This window comes from Pseudonaja textilis, chromosome 2 (genome assembly GCF_049901715.1).
Source record: "Pseudonaja textilis isolate UNSWEBS1 chromosome 2, rPseTex1.2, whole genome shotgun sequence".
Lineage (NCBI taxonomy): Eukaryota > Metazoa > Chordata > Lepidosauria > Squamata > Elapidae > Pseudonaja > Pseudonaja textilis.
The window spans coordinates 230,138,325-230,152,884 of record NC_141991.1 but is presented as its reverse complement, the minus strand read 5'-3'; the positions used below and the strand labels follow the sequence as shown (position 1 = coordinate 230,152,884).

Genomic DNA, 14,560 nt, shown 5'->3' with positions numbered 1-14,560 from the left:
TAAGGCAGCGAGCCCTGGCAATGTCATCTAGTTGTATCAGGGAACAACCCATGATGCTTTGTGCTGTGCTCACCACCCTCTGTAATGAAAAGGAGGACTAGCGCAGGGGTCTTAAAACTTGATAGCTTTAAGACTTGTGGACTTCAACTCCCAGAATTCCTCCTCCAGTCATGTTAGCTCAGGAATTCTGGGAGTTGAAGTCCACAAGGCTTAAACTTGCCAAGTTTGAAGACCCTTGGACTAGGGGGTGACATGATAGCAGTGTTCCAATATCTCAGGTGTTCCCACAAAACAAGTGGGAGTCAAGCTATTTTCCAAAGCACCTGAGGACAGGACAAAAAGAGTTACACAAAGGATAGTACAGATATGAAACAGGACATAGGTAACAATTTGCATTTACTGTTTTTTTCTCTATCTGCTAAGAGGCACATAAACATTGGTGCACAATTTATTGGAACGACTAAAATTATTGGAATAAGAGATGTTTATAGAGATGGATTAAAGGGAATATTGTATATAAACATGTTAGCCAATTTAAGGTATATAATTTTACAAAGTTATGATATTAGTCAATTCATTTGTTGATTTACTGTTCATTTGTTGATTATTGATTAACCACTTTTTTTTTCTCCTTCCTATCATTGCCCAATTATATAAGTTTATGGTGCTTGCCATGATTTTACTATATTGCTTTAATATTCCAAAATTGTATCTCTCATGGTAAAAAGGAAGTTAAGAATTCCAGAACTGTATATATATTGTAATCTGTGAATTGTACTTCCAAATTACTGCACAATCTGATATACTGTATACAATTTATAAATGTTAGATAAATTCATTTTTTGTAGAATAGTGGTTTTTTTCCACATTGAGCTTGTCTCCTGGTAACTGGTGATGATATGTTTCAATTTGTTCTTTAAATTTTTGTATACTGTTTGTGTCCAGAAGGAGGCAGTGTGGCTTTAGGAAGATTTATACCAGCAGCATATTTATAACCTGCATTGTGCAAAGGACACAGACTGTAGTTATTTCACAGGTTATGCTGGTAAACTTATGTGGAGAATAGATTGGGCAAAAAAGTTGATATACTATATTATTGGTTCATACTTTTTTTCTTTTTAAAGTAATTGTTCTTGTATTGTTTAAACATCACATTAAATCATAGCTGCTACAGTTCCATTTTTTGTTTACATTTTTTAATTATATGAAAAAATTGGTAGAAAGAGAAAGTCTGATATATATGATTAAACAATCCCATGTTATTTATGACAATAATATCTTTATTTCTAGTCAAATTTATTTGCCACCCATCTTGTGGTTCAGGAAACTCTTGAGCTTGTAAAATTAGAATGGTTGAGCTGAAGTAGATGTAATCCAATAATTAAACATAATAAAAGAAACCATGCATAGAGTATGATCTCAGTGACAGATCATACTCTTTCGATAGTCTGCTGGGGAAAAGTTATTGAATGTATTCCAGTAAATTACAATTTTTTGTAACTCTTATGTCACTACAGATTTTCTTCCTGTAATTTATCCCTGTTTTTCATATATGTGAAAGTAAGGAATGTTGAGTAAACATTAGGGAGAATGTAGATTAAGGAATCGGGAATGCTAAGCCAAAGAAATTAAAGGCCTGAGATGGTTGGGGAGGGGGGCAAGAGAAGGAACATAGGTAGATCTAATTTATACCAATACTGTTCACTATATTTATCATTTTCTCCTTGGAAACAATATTGGCTTCTACCATATCAGTACACCGATTCATACATTATCTTTTCTTTTTAGCCCTAACTTAACCTCTCTTAATATATAACTGTTATACAGATCATTCACTTTTGTACTCAATCCATATTAATTAATCAAACATTTATTCTTCTTTTACTGTACACAGAATTCTAAACGCACCTGGAGCCACTTAGGTGAGATGGTCTAAAAGTATGAAGGATCAATAAACTCTATTTCATAGCATCCTGATATAATCAACTCTCATGTGCATATGTCAAAATGAACAGAAACAAATTCTCATAGCATAATTATTTCCACTTTGTTTGATAAACTGTCTCTTCAGCAGACCATGTATGTTGACTATCTACCATAATTTTTTTTAACATTTTTTCATCTTTAGTAAGCATTTGTCTAATAAATGGATGTATAGAGCCTCTCAACTCAATGTGACTTTTGGTGGTGTACAAGAGGAGAATACAAAAGAAAAATACCATACAATATTAAAATATATATAACATATATAATGGTAACCAAGCAGGATAATTAGAATCAAATGGGGATATACAGGCCTGCAGAAAAAGATTTTAACAAAAAACTGTTAACTGTTAGTTTTTCTAAAGGCATACAGAGTTTCGGCCCATCATATCTGAGGGCCAGGGACAAAGTTTGTTCCTTCATAGGTACCAAAGCAAGATGTCAAAGGTTAAGGCACTCAAATTTGTTTACTTGCTTTGTTTTTTCCTCCATTGCATTATTTGCAATTTCTCACTGTATTTCTTCCTGTCAAACTCAATTACTTTGGTCTACATTACTTGGAATTTCATTTCTTTAGCTCTTATGGCACAGTAACTTTACTCCAATATTTGCTACAAATATCTCCTTCAGGCTGATATCTTTCACTTCTTTTCATTCACTCCCATTTTTTTCCCAAGATCCACTCTTATCACTACCAAGTAATGATCTGACTCACAATCACAGTCTTTCATCATTCATATTTTCATCACCATTTTTCTCAGTGCTTCATCACGAGCAATCAAACCAATCTTGCTTTTAAGTTTATATTTATTTCTTTGTTGTATTTATATCTGAATAGATTTATGCTTGATATTGACCTTTTTCTAAACATTCATCTGTAACCATTGAGTTGTTTTCGGTGGGTTTTTTTTTTTGAGTGTCTGATCCAGACATTTTTTCTATTCGCTTTTTCTTGTTCTTACATATCTATTCTTGTCAGTAAATTGGGAAAAATATTTCCTTGAATAATATCCATTCGGACATTGCACAATTTTTCTTAAATCTAATCTCTAATCTTTCTTTTGTCACAATTTGTGTTTATTATTATGGTTGGTTGCATAGTTAGCCAAAATGTTTAGATTGGATTGGGCATTTTTATTATTGCTGTTGTTATTACTATTTTATTGTTACTATTCATATAGTATATACAGTAGTATAATAGTATTATTACTATTGTTTCTATTATTACTATTTTATTATTATTACTATTTGTATTCACTTTGCTTTCTCTCGTCACAGTTGTTGTACTTCTATCTGTTGGTCTTTGTGTTTTGTGATTTTTTTTTGCAGTTCTTTCTGTTTTGCTGTTTCCATGTACTGCAATATCCACTATCCAGCCTTTTTTGTCTTTCTTGTCAACTATTGTTAAATCTAGTATATATGGCAGGTCCTTGTCTGTTTGAATTCTAGAACACTTTAGCTTCTTCATTTTCTGTTCCTTGATCTAATTTGTGGTCTTTTCAATTCTTTTTATTTCTTGCAGATATTCCAATGATGATAATTTTAAAAAAAAAATTATTTTAATGCCTAATTCCCAATGATCTACTTATAACAGCTCATTCAAGTTATAACAGCACTGAAAAAGTTACTTAGGACTGTTTTTCACACTTACAACTGTTGCAGCATCCCCAGGATCACATGATCAAAATTCAGACCATCAGGGCAGCTGATTTGTGTTTATGAAGGTAGCAGTGTCCCAAGATCATGTGAGCACCTTTTGCAACCTTCTGACAAGCAAAGTTAATAGGGAAGCCAAATTCACCTCACAACCGTGTTACTACAGTAACTTAATAACTACAGTAATTTACTTAACAACTGTGGCAAGATGGGGCAGAAGTCACTTAACAGAAATTCATTATTTCTGACATTGATTTCTTTTTATTCATGATTAAACAGGCATAATTCATTGAGTTCTGTTATATCCTTCTCCACTGCTACACAACATATTATGTCATTATATTTGCTCTTCTTAGATTCCGGGACATAGTACCATTGTTGTCACCATCGTAGTTTTGATCAATCAAGGTTTTTACATAATGTTTTTTAGTAAGAGAAAGAAAGTATTGACTAAGTTACCAGAGTCCAGAGTTCATTGTATCCATACCAAATGCTACCCTTCTAATGGTAAAGGCTTTACTAGACAGTTTGGGCACGTTTGGGGCAGTATGTCTCAACAAGTACAATCAAATCCCAGTTTTACTTCTCGCATGCTAATGTTATTCTAGGCAAGGTAGATTCCTAATCTGGAAACCACCTTGTAAATCAATATAATGTGGACAAAATCTCACCAATTAAAATCTCACACAACGTATAGATGTTCTGGATCCTTATTTCTATTTTGTAAAAAATTTGAAAATAAACTGATCTCAGTTGGAGAATCAAACTCCTTTTCTTACTAATTTAGAGAGATGTTAATAAAAATAGTGAAAATCCATAATTGCAAAGTATATTAATGCTTGTTCTTATTTTACAGATCAATTTTTATGGACATGGTTAGGGTTAGGGTTTATATCTAAAGAACTATTTAAAAATAGAAATTTCATCATTATTTTTTGAGTAGGAACAAAGAAACATTTACCTCCTTATAAAAAAACCCCTCTGTTCATTTTGGTATCTTTTATTTTTTAAAAAGTAAGAGTTATCAAAATTCAAAGTTGGGAACAAAAACTCCTTCACATCACTCATAAGAATGCACAGGGAATCTTAAACATAGCTTGTAGAATATGAGCTGCTGCCAGTCATTTTGATGTACTGTTAATTTTGGTGTCTAACAAATGTTGATAACTTATTCATGGGTCAAAACAAGCTGACAGTTTAGCTGAATTGCAGTTCATTTTATATGTATGTATGTATGTATGTATGTATGTATGTATGTATGTATGTATGTATGCAGGTCTTGGCATGTTCGGATCTTTTCCTGTGTAAGATTGAGAGTATCTTGGCAACGTTTCAACAAGGTCCCACTCTCCATCTTCAGGCTGGTGCTTTCAGCAAAGCTCACAAAAGCACAAAGCCGAAATAATTTTATATAATTAACCAAGAAGAAAATTATAACCAGCCACATAAGCAAAGAGATCTAACAGATGATCATCCCAAGAGAAAAATCTTCCAGATGCCCCAAACTATACGGCCTCCCAAAAATACACAAAGAAGGCATACCTCTCAGACCCATAGTCAGCTCCAGAGGAGCACCACTACAAAACCTAGCTAAACACTTAGCAAAACAGCTACAGCCCCATGTGGAAACAGCAGCTTCACTTGTACAAAACTCATACCACTTCTTAGAAATGATCAAAGTTCTACACGTGGAGCAAGAAGATCTGCTTGTAAGTTTTGATGTGGTTTCACTATTCACTCAAGTCCCGATAAAAGAGACCCTTGAAATCATCAAAAATAAATACCAACCAGCTAAACACCTCATGGAACTAACAGAACACTGCTTAACCAACACATATTTCATATACAAAGGACAAAGATACAAACAAATTGAACGAGCCCCTATGGGATCACCACTGTCACCCATCATTGCAAACCTGTTCATGGAAGAATTCGGATCCAGAGCCCTGGCCAATGCCATCCTCAAACCCAAACTATGGTTAAGATACATCGATGACATATTCGTGATTTGGCCCCATGGAAAAGAAAACCTAAACAATTTCCTAACACACCTAAACAGCACACATCCCAAAATCAAGTTCACCATGGAAACAGAAACAAACAGCTACCATTCCTAGATGTACTAATCTACAAAAAAACAGATAGCACACTAGGACACACCGTATACCAGAAGAAAACACACATCAACCGCTACCTCAACGCCCAATCCCACCACCACCCAGCACAGATAAACTCCGTGGCTAAAACACTAATTGCTAGAACCAAACGCTTGGCAAGACACACATAAAGACTGAACTATGCACCCTGACTAAAGTACTGACAGCCAACGGCTTCCACAAAAGCAAAATCACCGGCTTGATCCACAAAAACACACTGAGACATAATGGAGACCCAGAAGATGAACAGACCTATGGAACAGCTGTCCTGCCCTACATAAGAGGTACTACAGACAAAATCAGTAAGATACTACACAGACATCACATCAAGACTGCCTTCAAAACAGACAGAAAAATAGCAGCCATCCTTAGAAACCCCAAAGATAAAATTGACCTGGAAAACCAAGGCATATACGAAGTCCCCTGTGCATCATGCCCGGACACATACATTGGACAGACCAATAGAAGAATAAGTACCCGCCTGGATGAACACAAAAATGCAGTCAAAAAGCTGGAACACACTTCCTCACCAGTCCAACACATGGAAGCCACAGGTCATAGCATCAACTTCAATGGCACCAAAACCCTAGCCGCTATAGAAAACCCCAGCCACAGAATCATCGGAGAAGCCATAGAGATTGAAAAAAGACCAGAAAGCATGAATAGAAGAGATGATTCCACCAGACTGTCAATCATTTGGAAGCCTGCACTCACAAACAAAAAAATCTCCACACCACTAGCCAGAGAAGCACCTGGGCACAAACAGATCCCCCCTGATACCTCCAGCTAATACACACCCCAACCAGGCACCCAGATGAAACCTAGCTTCCTAACAAGTGATAGCCATCCATTTACCCAGAGCCAAGCTGCACTAAAGGCCTCCAATAAAGGAATACAGTGTTGCCAGCCAATCAAGATACAAAAAGAGCCCCCAAACAGACAGAAGATATTAGAAACACCAATCAAGCAGAACACAGCAAACTCCAAGACCAATAAACACAGACCAAGACTCCCAACCAATCAGGATGAAGAAAAAAACATTCTGGCACAGCAATACGCTGCCCCAAATTTAAATCTGAAACCACTATAAAAGTCTGACTCACAGGTGAACACTATACAGAAGCCTGATGATGGCAGATGAGATTCTGCCGAAACGTTGCTACAACTTTAAAAGCACAACTACAATGACGTGGGAAAATACCCGAACAAAGTTGAATACCATATATATATATAAGTTTTCACGGGTACTTAAATGTATGGTATTCAGCTTTGTTCGGGTATTTTCCCACGTCATTATAGTTGTGCTTTTAAAGTTATAGCAACGTTTTGGCAGAATACAGACAGAAAAATAGCAGCTATCCTAAGAAACCCCAAAGATAAAAATGACCTGGAAAACCAAGGCATATACGAAGTCCCCTGTGCATCATGCCCGGACACATACATTGGACAGACCAATAGAAGAATAAGTACCCGCCTGGATGAACACAAAAATGCAGTAAAAAAGCTGGAACACACTTCCTCGCTAGTCCAACACATGGAAGCCACAGGTCATAGCATCAACTTCAATGGCACCAAAACCCTAGCCACTATAGAAAACCCCAGCCACAGAATTATCAGAGAAGCCATAGAGATTGAAAAAAGACCTGAAAGCATGAATAGAAGAGATGATTCCACCAGACTGTCAATTATTTGGAAGCCTGCACTCACAAACAAAAAAAATCTCCACACCACAAGCCAAGCAAACTCCTGGGCACAAACAGATTCCCCTCCCCCATACCTCCAGCTCAAATGCACCCCAACCAGGCACCCAGATGAAACCTAGCTTCCTAATAAATGATAGCCGTCCATTTACTCAGAGCACTAAAGGCAAGTTTTCTCCCCCCCTTCCCCCCATTTCTCTTCATCTCGTGTAGTTTTAATGAACGATATGAGAAATGGCAGGGAAACACATGGATTAAATACGCCTAAATTTTGGGGGCAGGGCTTAATTTCACCTCATGCCTAGAAATCATGCTGGGCCTTCCTATTGGTGGAGGCCGTATTGTTGGAGAAACAGGGTAAATGTGCTGTAAGCAAAGTTACTTGTCCTGGTTTTTTGTTAGAAGTTCTCCATGATTAAGTGCAATGGTTTCTTAACAAAACCAATGTCATTTTAATTTTAAAGCATTAGGTTCTAGAAATGTATATGTACATGATACAAATTCTTGGCCCAAAAATATCATTGTTGCAGTTAATTATATTTCCAGTTTTCAGAATTATTATTACAATGGGATAATACAGAACCACAAAGTAGTGCTTGTTCTAGAATTTTCTTTTAATCTAACTCTTATACGTTGATTAACCATTCAAGTTAATACTGTATTAAATTCTCAATTAGTAGTTTTAAGTTTTGCATTCCATTTCTTCAGGAAATTACTTTCTTGATGTTTTGGTAAGTTCCTGCATGATTCTTTCAAAGCACTGTCTAAAAATGTCCAATATAGTTATTAATCTATGAAGGAGCAGATCAACTGACTGAACTAAGACAAGAAATTTAAGATGTATTTGAACTGAGACAAGAAATTTAAGATGTATTTGAATTTTATAATTTCAGGAGGATAAGATTCTGTACTAAGCAAAATTCAAAAAATGCCTTCAGATAACAATTGAAAAATAATGGGGAACATGCCGTTTTGCAGAAGGTACATTTCCTCGGCCTCACAAGATGACAGCATTTAAAAGAAGGGATCTGGAATTGTTTAGGAATGGAGGGGAATTGCTGATGCCAGAGATTCAGTGAAGATGTCATAATGCTGAAAAATTACCCTTTCCAATATAATTATTCTGTTTTGGCTACAATACCTATTATTCTATTGGTGTGCCTGCTGCTGGAATACCATATCCACTGAAGTCCAGCTGGCTCTGACACTGTTGACATTTTAGGAAGAAAACCTGACTGGATTCCTGGGCATGTGGGCCAGGAAGTTAAGGGAGCCTGTGAGGTGGGTGTCATGTATTGTTTGCTGTTGTCCTCGGCAGTCATTTTGTGCCTAGGTATTTTTTTTGCTTGTATAAAACTTCTAACATTTCTTTCTAGAAATAAGAACTTGCTTCTTTAAGTTGTATTTTCATTTAGGCATTGGCCTATTTTTCAACAACAACAAAAAATCCATCTGTTCAGAGAGATGCACATTTTAGCAATGAAACTGCTTTTGGAGGTGTATTTTAAATTAACAGCTTGACTGTTTCTCTCACCTTCATGTATTTTGGGGGAAAGAACTTGGGAATGCAATCCATATTATTAGGGAATAAAAATCCTTTATATTGCTTAAAATAGCGTTTTTTCACAGTTAGCACTTTTCTTACTACCTTCCATGTTGGAGAGCAACTGTCCTAGTAGGAGAGTCAAGTGGAAAATTAGCATGGACTCACTATGTAAACAAATGAGGACAAGGTCTGACCACCCATCTGAATGCCTTTGAACATTATGTAGTCTTTCTCAGGTATCAACTGTCACCTGGGGAAAATCCTGTATTATATGCAGAGAACAATAAAATAGCTTGTTTGAACTCTATACATGTGATCTGGTTGTTTGCTCCTGACAATTTTGTAGCTCAGTAAAACATGGTCTGCTATTGAACATTCTGTATATGGTTACATGTCTTCTCTTGTAATACAGCAGCTAAATTTGATTAACTTTGTTGATGAGGCTGATTTCTCAATGAAATAAATACTTCACACTCTGAATGTTGTATCTTTCTAATTTTTCTAGAATTCATTTTCATACAGGGAAATTCTTTTAATTCAAAATTTATATTTGCATCATCTAAATGGAATAATTTGAGTAATGTTTCTAGTTTGAGGTATATAGTTTGACTTGAATATAATTGGAACAATTATAAATCCCTGAAACAAACTTCAATTGTAATCTCGAACATTTTTCTACTGTCTTATTCCATATTGGTTAGTGCAACAGGATGTTGTCAGGGATACTGTTCTAGTTTAGAAAGATCAAATATATAGAAAAATAAGGCAGGATGCATAAGTGAAATGTGGTCAAACTCAATCCAAGTTTTAAAAATAAAGTTAAGGTCATCATGAGATGAGAGAGGTAAAACTTTTTTCATAAGAAATTAGATAAAACTTTTAATCCATAACAGCTGAAAGGATCATCCGGTGTTAGAATTATTACTATTTTCTGCTTTCTGCTAATGTAAATGTTAAGGATGGCTTACAGCAATAAACAAAGTAAAAAAAAAACAGGCAATAAAATTAATACAATGGAAACAATATCAGCATTTTAAAAATTATGTTAGAGGACACTAAAGAAAATGATATACAGGATATTTCAAATTGGAAAACCTTTTTACTTAATAGATTGACACTAGAACTGCATGATTCTGATTCACACAGGTAGGTATAAGTATAATGAAACCATTCACCTGGTAATAAACCAAATATGCAAAATAATGCAAATAATATTGACAGCCTTCTTGTTGCCTTCATTGTGCCTTTTGTTCAAGTATAATGCAATAAAGATAGGAAAAGGAAAGATACAATGCTGATCTTTGGAATTGCTCATATTGGAGGAGTAATGTATTGTTAAAGATGATTGAGATATAAAACCCTTGAAAATAACAAGCACTTTGAGATTGAGCACTTACCTGCCTACTATAAAGGGAAGGGGAGGGGAAAGGAACAGGGGGAAAAAACTCTTATGCACCCTTCTGGCACCCCTCCCCCAATGCATTTTCCGAACTTGTGCCACCTGCTTGCCTTCTTTACCCTGTACCAATCCCCATGTGCCTTCCCTGACTCATGCAGCACCTCTTGTGCACCTCAATGGACACTCCCTGACATATGCCAGCCCTTGTGCACCTTCCCCAATGTGGGTAGCAACCATGCACCCTTCTCAAGCCACTCTACTCCCGTGTGTTTTCCCTGACTTGCATCTCTTGTACACTTTCCAGTGCCCCTTCCCTCCCACACCTTGTGCACCATCCCTGACCAACACGGCACACCTCACACACCTCTGTGACCTCCATGCATTGTTCTTTGTGATCCATACATCACCTTTTACACATCCCTGTGATTCCTCCATGCATTGTCCTTGACTTGTACGCTCCCTACCACATTTCTGACCTGACTGACACTGCAGTGTAGACATCCTTGCTGACTTATGCTGCCCACTGGCATACCCTGCTCAACCTGCACAGCATCTCTAGGGGTCACACACACCACTCACAACCCATGCAGCATCTCTCATGCATCCCCTCATGGTTCCTGACCTACGCCCTCTTGCTCTGTCTCCCACTTACTTTGCCTGCTGGCCTTGGACTTGGCAACTTCCTACTGTTTCCCTAAGGACTTTTTCCCTGCAAGCTTCCCCCCCAGCAAAGTAAATGGGAAAGCCAGCAGAAATTCCAGGAAGGGAGGGTGGGTGGATGGAATAGGGTGGCAGGAAGGGGAGGGGAGGAAGACTGTTGATTTCTAATGCTCCCTGACAGCTTCCCACAAACAAACTCCGAAGGGAAACTGGCAGGAAGTTGGAAGTAATTCCTGCTCTATCATTCAACTTTTTTGTGAGCACTATACTAGAATCAGGGCCAACAGGCTATAAATATTTACATAATCCAGTGTGAAACACAGCTCCCTGTGATTCGCAGAGTCCTGGTAACAGTGTTTGCCAAGATTCTGAATGCATGCTTAGAAGAAAAAGCTTTTAAGTATTCTAGACAGGAGGATTTGACTTGCAGTTATTTGAGCAATACTGCACCATGTAATCGCTAAAAGCCTTAATGGATGTTTAACAGGGGACGTAAGATGGCAGTGGCCTCTGGTTCTAGAAACCTGAGCAAAGCACTAAAATGGGAGAAGTTAAATAAGAGAAATCAAGAGAAATGTGTGTGAATGAAACACTAATCTGTCTAAGAGGAGTCCCCTGGAGAAAGAATTTCTGCATTAGTAGTCACTATGTACACACACTCAGGAGGTATTGAAGACTTCAGAAAGACTATGGAGTCCTTGGTGGTCTCTGAGCTTGCAGATGTTTCATTATCCAACTTTGTATACAGTAGCTTGCCCTGCCAGTGTTGGTAGGGGATGGTTTTCCCCTTGGTGGTTCCTTGATTAAGGTATTGTTTTCTCCTTGATTGTTTGTCTGTGTCAATCCTTGCTTATTTGGGTGTTGGCTGGTAGAGGTTTGTTTTTTTGTTTTGTTTCATGTTTTAGCTTTTTTATTGTCTCTTGAATTGTAAATATTGTTTATATTTCTCTTGGTGGCTGATTTGTCTGAATGCCAAGCTTCCAGACATTCCTTACTGTTTGCGGGGTTTGATTTGATTTAGAGCACTCACAGTTTCCCAGGTGAAACTATGGTTGAGCCTGTCCACCTGTTGTGAGATTAAGGAGTTTTCATCATGTCTTCTAAGGAGAGCAGTGGCTCATGAGGTTAGAAAGCTGGGCTGCTGATTGTTAGGCTTGTGTTCGAGATGTTGCTGCCTGGTAAGCTCCCATCCCATGCTCCAGCTGACCCAGCAGTTTGAAAGCAGACACTGTGGGTAGGCTGTGAGTACCAATTCAGTGGGCAACTTCAGGGGGACATGAAAGGAGCCCCCAACTGGGTGCTTCCCAGGCAGCCAGTGATACCACTGACAAATCCTTTCACCACGGAAGCATTTTGGTGCTTCTGACACAGGAAAAAAAATAACGTCTCCTGATTGTTAGTTGTTCATAGATGTACTCTGCTAATCCACTTGTCATAGTGGCTGTCATAGTTTTTATACTGTATAAGTTATAAATAACTTCACTTTCTTCTTCATGGGCTATTGGGTTGTAGAAGCCGCAAGGCCGCTTCTACCAGCCGATTGAAGTGGCTGGTGACTGTATTTGGGGAGCTTCCATCGCCAAAAGAGACTACCTAAATGCGAGGGGACATGGGCAGCCACGCCTCGCCCTGAAGCGGCTGGGGACTCTGCCTTCAAGGGAGCTTTCGTCTGCCGATAGAAACGGCCTCGCAACAAGGGGAATGTGTGTGTGTGCTCGCCCCGAGGCTGCTTCTACCGGCCGATCGAAGTGGCTGGCAACTGCATTTGGGAAGTTTCCATTGCCCGAAAAAGACTGCCTAAAGGCGAGGGGACATGGGCAGCCATGCCTCGCCCTGAAGCGGCTGGGGACTCTGCCTTCAAGGGAGCTTTCGTCTGCCGATAGAAACGGCCTCGCAGCGAGGGGAGTGTGTGTGTATGCTCGCCCCGAGGCTGCTTCTATTGGCCGATCGAAGTGGCTGGTGACTGCACTTGGGGAGCTTCCATCACCTGAAAGAGACTGCCCTAAAGGTGAGGGGACACGGGTAGCCACGAGATGCCCTGAAGCAGCTGGGGACTCTGCCTTCAAGGGAGCTTTCGTCTGCCGATTGAAGCAGCCTTGCGGCAAGGGGAGTGTGTGTGTGTGTGTGTGTGTGTGTGTGCTCGGCCCGAGGCCGCTTCTACCGGCCAATCCAAGTGGCTGGTGACTGTACTTGGGGAGCTTCCATCACCTGAAAGAGACTGCCCTAAAGGCGAGGGGACACGGGTAGCCATGCCATGCCCTGAAGCGGTTGGGGACTTTGCCTTCAGGGAGCTTCTATCAGCTATCGGGGTATTCTTGCCTAGGCTACCTGCAGGGCACTCCTAAAGGCAAGTTTTCTCCACATCCCCCCCGCCCTTTTCTCTTCACCTCGCATAGTCCTAACGATGTGAGAAATGGCGGGGAAAAGCATGGTTTGAATAGGCCTAAATTTTGGGGGCGGGGCTTAATTTCACCTCATGCCTAGAAATCATGCTGGGCCTTCCTATTGATGGAGGCCGTATTGTTGGAGAAACACGGTACAACCACACAGCATTACTACAGCACACAAACTAACAAAAGCCTTCCAGGTCATCTTAAGAAAACTGAAAAACCCAATAGACCAAGAAGAAGAAAGTGAAGTTATCTATAACTTATACAGTATAAAAACTATGACAGCCACTATGTGGGTTAGACAAGTAGATTAGCAGAGTACATCTATGAACAACTAACAATCAGGAGACATTTTTTTTCCTGTGTCAGAAGCACCAAAATGCTTCCGTGGTGAAAGGATTTGTCAGTGGTATCACTGGCTGCCTGGGAAGCACCCAGTTGGGGGCTCCTTTCATGTCCCCCTGAAGTTGCCCACTGAATTGGTACTCACAGCCTACCCACAGTGTCTGCTTTCAAACTGCTGGGTCAGCTGGAGCATGGGATGGGAGCTTAACCGGCAGCAACATCTCGAACACAAGCCTAACAATCAGCAGCCCAGCTTTCTAACCTCATGAGCCACTGCTCTCCTTAGAAGACATGATGAAAACTCCTTAATCTCACAACAGGTGGACAGGCTCAACCATAGTTTCACCTGGGAAACTGTGAGTGCTCTAAATCAAATCAAACCCCGCAAACAGTAAGGAATGTCTAGAAGCTTGGCATTCAGACAAATCAGCCACCAAGAGAAATATAAACAATATTTACAATTCAAGAGACAATAAAAAAGCTAAAACATGAAACAAAACAAAAAAACAAACCTCTACCAGCCAACACCCAAATAAGCAGGGATTAACACAGACAAACAATCAAGCAGAGAACAATACCTTAATCAAGGAACCACCAAGGGGAAAACCATCCCCTACCAACACTGGCAGGGCAAGCTATTGTATACAAAGTTGGATAAAGAAACTGCCTAAAGGCGAGGGGACACGGGCAGCCACGCCACGCCCTGAAGCAGCTGGGGACTCTGC

General features: G+C 39.1%; 1 protein-coding gene across 1 annotated transcript in view; it reads left to right on the top strand.

Moving 5' to 3' along the window:
* NDUFAF2 (NADH:ubiquinone oxidoreductase complex assembly factor 2) overlaps positions 1 to 14,560 on the top strand; it is a 44,932-nt gene that overhangs the window by 1,251 nt on the left and 29,121 nt on the right. The window lies entirely within an intron of this gene.